We start from the raw sequence: 6,853 nt of genomic DNA on the forward strand, positions 1-6,853 counted from the left end.
CACTCTGGTTCCCTACGCATCATTGCTAACTTGAGACACCTCATTCACATATCACTTTTAAACCCAAAAAACAAACGACGTTAAAATAGTGTTACGAACGGTTAAATGTTAAAAAACTGACAAGATCAGATCCTAGTCTTTTTCGGCGGGTAGAGTGTTGAATGAAAACGGCACGCCGATAGAAATGACAAGCCTAGATGGCAGAAGAATAGGTACACTAATTTAGCCATATTCTTGCTACGTTCATTTCAATAGTTTTCGCTGTCTAGGACTCTTAAACTCGTCCAGAAGCTTATGGATTTGAATTATGGGTGTTTAAAAAAAAAGATAACTTGGCCAAAAAAAGTGTAGGCCCGGGCCTACAGTGCTACATACTGGCTACGCCCCTGATGGGGGAGATGCAATTTATAATGAAAGTGTCAGTGACACTGTAGCTCACCTTGGGTGTGATAGAAGAGGGAGGGGGGATATATAAAGCAAGAGTATATGGGTTTCTTCTGAGGGAAAATTTGACAACGGCAGTCATGGCCAGTTTGGAGGAAAAACGCGCATGATGGATTCAAAGGCATGCAGTAGGCACGAATGTGGATTCTGCAGGCAGACGCGGGGGGAGAGGTAGAGGGGGTTCTAGGGTCTTCCCCAGCAAAATTTTTAAAAATTTGAATGTCTTAGACTGCATTCGCATTTATATACGCATTTCGCGGGAGACTTACGCACGCATCTGGACCCATTCTCCTGCACTCCCGCATGCCCTACGCATTCTCACGCATTCAAGCAATAAGAAAAAAAAAAAAAAAAAAAGCAGCCCACGGCATCCCTGTCATTGAAGCCCGCGCCGGCACACGCTGTGCGAACTTGCTGCGCCATCGTCCACACCGTGGACGATGGCGCAGCAAAGTTCCACAGCCGTCAGTTGCGCATGCCAATCCCTCGATCTGCGTCGTGGTGGAAAATATCACACGTGTTTGATATTTCTTCCACCTGTGGAAGATTGAACAGCGGTGTGCGGTGGCCTGTGTAACATTTCCACACTCAATTCGCATTGATCTTGATTGTTCGCTTGGCACGGAGCGTTGTTATCCCATGTCTATGACTGAGACACTAACACTATGATTCACCACCATGACTCTGACTGACAAAGACATTCAAATTGTCTGAATTTTTTTCTTCACTGCTGCCAGTAAAATTCTCCTATCTTTTTGGCACACCACTGGACATAGCACTTTTCAAAGTCAAACATCTCTTCTTCAGGGCCTTCAAGGCCTTCAATTTTGATGGTTAGAATGTCACAAACACTTTCTGTTTTCAGGTTATTTCTCAGAGCTGTTTTAACCAAATTATGTCTGCTAAAACCCCTCTCTACATCAACTGTTGTGGATGGTAGGGTCACAGACAGCTACTTTTTACAGTACGGTGAGTACCTGACGCACAATATGCACGCACGCACGCGCACGCACGCACGTACGCACGCACGCAGTACAGTATAGACAGTACTATACACACACTATAGTTATTTACAGTAATACTAATAGTTTACGGAAGAGTTTTCACAGCACAATGAGCACATGCATATACTCTACTACTTTTGTAACTTCGGGATGCTATTGAATCAGAAAAATTAGCTGCCCATCAAAGCTGACTATATTCCCCAGTTAGTACTTATCAGTTTTACTACTTTTTACAGTACCTCACACACAGTACACACAAACACAACTACACGCATGCACATGCACGCACGCACGCGCGCACACACACACGTGCACGCAGACGCCTAGAAAAAACCATTTGACTTTTGCCAGCGCCGTTGCCGTGCCGTGCCGTGTGTGGAGACAGGCCTTTTTTAAACACCAGGGTTTCTTCTGAGGGAAAATTAGACAACAGTGGTAATGCCCAGTTTGGGGAAAAACGCACATGATGAATTCAAAGGCGTGCAGTAGGCACGAATGTGGATTCTGCAGGCAGACGCGGGGGAGAGAGGTAGAGGGGGTTCTGGGAGTCTCCCCCAGCAAAATTTAAAACATTTGAATGTCTTAGACTGCATTTGATGCACCCCGAAAATAAAATTCCACCTTTTAGTCTAAATCTTACTCTGTTAGCAGACCTACTAAGTCTCACGCTGCTCATTTCGTGGGAGACTCACGCATCTGGACCCATTCTCCCGCGCTCCCGCATGCCCTACGCATTCTCACGCATTCACGCCAAAGAAAAAAAAACGAAAAAAGGCAGCCCGTGACACCCCTGTTACCCACGTCCGTGGCTGTGCACATCGTGGCTCGTGCTTGCTGGCTGGGGCAGCATTGATTGAAGTACGGGGCGCGGGGCGCGAATGCACTGATTGTTACAGTCGCGTGGGCGTGGTTATTGCTGTATATGTAGGGGTGGGCACCGCGCTGGTATGAGGGAGCGACAGCAAAACTTTCCCGGAATCGAGGAAAAAGCTGCAATCGGGAATGACACAGAAGTGTGCCGGCACGCAAAAAGAAACGTTGCTGTTTCGACGATCAAATAGGATCGATGGGCCGATGCTTGCTGGGTCATGTTTATTACCGGAAAATTACGTTCGTCACTTTTTTCGCCAAATAAGACTTTCAATCGCCAGATTACTAATTTGTTCGCCATTGGCGAATTGGCGAGTGGGTAGCGAGGGCCCTGCATTTATATTAATTACTACATATGATATGTATGCATGCGTGTATATATGTGTATGATAGATATGATACATATAAAATATGATGCGCATATGTAAATGTATGTATACATGTACCAAGTCTAATTAGCCTGTACATCCCATGCGGATGTGTAGAGATAATTAGCATAGTGTGGGTGACACTAACATAATAAAACGTGTTTATTCGGGAAATGCGTGTGTTTATAAACACATATAAATAGTATTCCTATGCTATACCATAGCAGACTTCCACATAGCTGCCTTTCCTTGTCATCGCTCGACCGGACGTCACAAAGAGCCGTAATCATAGAATTAGAGTTTTCACAGGCCTGGTAAAAGTGCCGTTTCCAACACAGAGTTTGGGAGTGGTACAGAAGGTAGCGACCCCTAGTGTAGAAAATAAGATGTAACTGGGTGACACTTTAGACGTAATATGATAGTATAGCACCCCCTAGTGATGAATAATAAAGCCATTATAGGCATGTTGACTAGTGGTGACACCTAGGATGACGTCACGGGCGTACACTGAATATAAGGGATAGCACGACCGGAAGTAGGGAGCAACTCCTTTCTTTTGCGTGTCAAGACTACGCGACGTGTAGTTTTAGTGGTGTAGAAACTACCGAGTTCTGGGCTCTTTTAAAGTATATGCGCGCATCTGTTTTTGTGTGAATATAGCATCGGATATGTCAGTCCTTGTATTTTGGAAAAAGCAGGCGAGTGAAAAATCGCACACCTTGGCTCGCCGAGGGGTGTGATTTGCATCGGAGTGCCCGCAGGTCACGAGGCAAACTAGGGGTGTTCGGTGGCATGCCCCCCCGAAAAAAATTTGAAAACTAGACTTCATGAAATGCCATTTCCAGCATTTTGGGCTAAAAATTAGCTCTGCATTTGTACTATTAATTTTGACATTTTTTAGGTGATTTTTTTTTCATCTAACAAAATATCAGTTCTTGACATGTGGATAACTTGAATCACACATTTAGCATGTTTAGTCAAAAAGGAACAACACTAAATTTTTCAAAGTAGACTATTAAAACTTTATCTAAAAAATAATACAACCAATCACATTCGTCATTCTAGAGCGCTTTGCGACTGTCGTTATAAACATGTGAACCGACTTCCGGCAATGTCTGTGATGTTTACAACCATTTGCGTTTATCTTCGAGTTAATAAGTTAAATTAATGAAAAATAAAACACGAAAAAAAAAAAGAAGAAAAAATAAAAATGGTGTGCGTTTTGATAATGCTTAGGTGCGCGTTTTTTCGCACTTCTCGTGATCAATCAAGGCGCGCGATGGCGCGCGAGCGCGATCGCGCACCTTAAAACACAAGGTCTGATATGTGAATAATTAATGAGGCATTTATATGTGTGAACAAGCCTCTAGCATAGCGAGTTACAGATATATATATCACCGAACTCCATTTCATGTGCGCTTGCTCGCCGAGCAGAACGTGAAACGCTGTAATACTTAGTTATTACTTGACCTAGCTTCTTGTGATCGTATCTGGTTCCGCGTATAAGATCGTTACTGCATGATTGCGTATAGGCATCTACAAATAACGGAAGACTGAGGTACGTATATAAACATACAAACGTCTTTAATCAAACATATATTATACTACTGTAGCATCGACCAGTACAGAAAGGTACGCGACATAACATACACTTACATATCTAGCGGTGACGTTGGTAGCGATGAGAGCAACAGTAAATAAACTGACACGTATATCTGGTGGAGTGCAAAATAGTAGAGAGTTATTTCATGGAATACACGTTTAAATACTGACGCTTTGTTCATTGTCTTAGCCGACCGCCGTCATTGGTCGCGACAGCTCCATTGACCGCTGGTCACGCGTGTCAAATGACGCGCGCTCCCAGTGGCTGGTGAGGGCCAGTGGTCACGCCCCTTGACCCCAGGGCCAATTACGTCTCTGGCCTATGTCTCTTCACGTACGCGGCTTACAGACAAAGCTCTTTGTTCTTATCATTCTGATTCATCCTTATTATTAATATTTCCGTATTACAACGCTGGAAAACAAAATTTTCCGTTTTGCTCGGATGTGTGCGCCGGGTTTATGCGAGCTGCCTTAAGCCATTTAACCCTTTCACTGCTGAATACTTCTTCACATGTTCGCCCCTGTGTGCTGAATACTTTTTTGCAACGAAGCAAATTTCATGTATATGCGTTTAAAGAAATCATATCAAATAAACCGCTTAATATATCAGCCTAATTTCTTCAGAAATTATACTTGAGGTGTCCTTCTTTGTAATTTTTTTTGGGGGGGAGGGGTTTGTCATTATAATATATGACTTTTTTCAAACAACTAGTCAACAACTTATTATTGAAATTTATTCCAATTTAAAAGTTTGTTCCACAGTAATATTTACTCTTATACTCTAATATTATTCTAATATCACTCTTGAATTATTATAAAATTTATTATAATAAAATACAGACTATAGTGCCGCAAATACACTCAGTACAGTATATGCTTGCTCCTCCACTGCCCGTAGCTACGCTTCAAAAAATATAAAAATTCTCAGAAGATGGAGCCACAGTGTCGTACGATCGATTGGTACATTCTGTATGTGTTTGCATTGGAACGCTACACGCTGCCGTCCCCCTGCTCTGACCCGGGCAACAACCCGGCGTCAGCCGGGTCCCGCATATCAAGTCATGCACGATGTACCGGCCATGACCGGGACCCGCAGTGAAAGGGTTAAGCCAGGCCCCTCCCTATAATGCGCAAACCGGGCACGCCCGCCCCGTTAGGGAAAGCTCCACCCACGTTTCAATCGTTGCGCCCCGTTTAAATTACCTCCGTCCCGATTAAATTCCACCACAATAAAAGTTTGACAGCGCGGGAATCGATCGTCAAGAATTCTCATTCGACCAGGACACAGGACGCATGTATTTTTACGGTACCACTAATCCGTAAACCTCCTACACTACGCATGCACTGCAGACCACACACAAGTACAAACAGTCACCCTGTCCCAAACCCAACACTAACTGTAACCGACTCAAGCTCTCTATATTATAAAGTACCTTATATACGCATTTATGCGTAAAAAAAAACAGGCCCCGGACCCCCTAGTTTCCCCTCTCCCTCCCCTCCCCCCCCTCCCCTCCCCCTGTTTCAATTTCAATTTCACCCTCATCGAAGATGTGCTACAAACAATAGGAAAAGCTACAATATTTACTACCCTCGACCTTAAGAGTGGTTACCATCAAATCCATTTAGCGGAGGACATTCCGAAGACTTGTTTTGTAACGCCCTCTGGAAGCTACGATGATTTAAGAACCCCATATGGACCAAAGAACGCACCCGCCCACTTTCAGCGTATCCTCGATTACGTCCTGCAAGGACTCCGTCACAAATGTGCACTCGCCTACATTGATGATGTCTGTATTTATTCACCGGACTTTGAAACCCACATGTCCGACTTGGCGGAGGTTTTTGCCTGATTTGACGCGGCTAACCTCAAGATGCGCCCCAGTAAATGTGCGTTTCTACGCCAGTCCATCAATTACCTGGGTCACGTCATAACCCCAGGTTGCGTCCGCCCCGACCCAGATTAGATCTCTGCGGTGCAAAATTGGGCCCCCCCCCAAACACGCCCACAGCTGTTCGGCAGTTTTTAGGATTCGCCAATTACTATCGTAAGTTTATTAAGGGCTATGCCGATATTGGCCATCCATTGACCCTACTCACCCACAAGGACAAACCCTTTGTGTGGTCAGACGAGGCACAGACTGCGTTTCAGTCTCTTCGCAAGTGTCTCACAGAAGCTCCAATTTTGGCATTGCCTGATGGAAGTCGACCGTTCCGCCTCTATTGCAACGCATCCGGCTACGCCGTCAGAGCAGTTCTCACGCAGATAAATGAGCGAGAGCAAGAACACCCAGTGTTTTATCTCAGCAGACAACTCACTGATACAGAACAACGCTGGCCTACAATAGAACGTGAGTGTTTTGCGTTGGTACACGCATTACAGAAGTTCCGGCACCTCCTCATCGGTGCCGATTTTGTCATACTTAGCGATCATAAACCACTTAAGTATTTGCTGGAAGCAAAGGCACTGCGCAATGCCAAACTCCAGCGGTGTGCCCTGTACGTCTCTGGCTTTCCTTCATGCCGGCTAGAGTACACATCGGGTAAGTCGAACGAGCTTTCTCG

At 44.7% G+C, this 6,853-nt stretch overlaps 1 protein-coding gene across 1 annotated transcript in view; it reads right to left on the minus strand.

Moving 5' to 3' along the window:
- Nucleotides 1–6,585, minus strand: part of LOC106816640 (TGF-beta-activated kinase 1 and MAP3K7-binding protein 1-like) — a 74,214-nt gene extending 67,629 nt beyond the window's left edge. The window contains exon 1 of the mRNA XM_014821265.1: nt 6,389–6,585. The gene's annotated coding sequence lies outside the window, so the exon portion shown is untranslated. The remainder of the gene's footprint in view (nt 1–6,388) is intronic.
- Between the last annotated feature and the right edge of the window lie 268 nt (nt 6,586–6,853).

The sequence above is a fragment of the Priapulus caudatus genome, unplaced genomic scaffold (assembly GCF_000485595.1).
Source record: "Priapulus caudatus unplaced genomic scaffold, Priapulus_caudatus-5.0.1 Scaffold1440, whole genome shotgun sequence".
Lineage (NCBI taxonomy): Eukaryota > Metazoa > Priapulida > Priapulimorpha > Priapulimorphida > Priapulidae > Priapulus > Priapulus caudatus.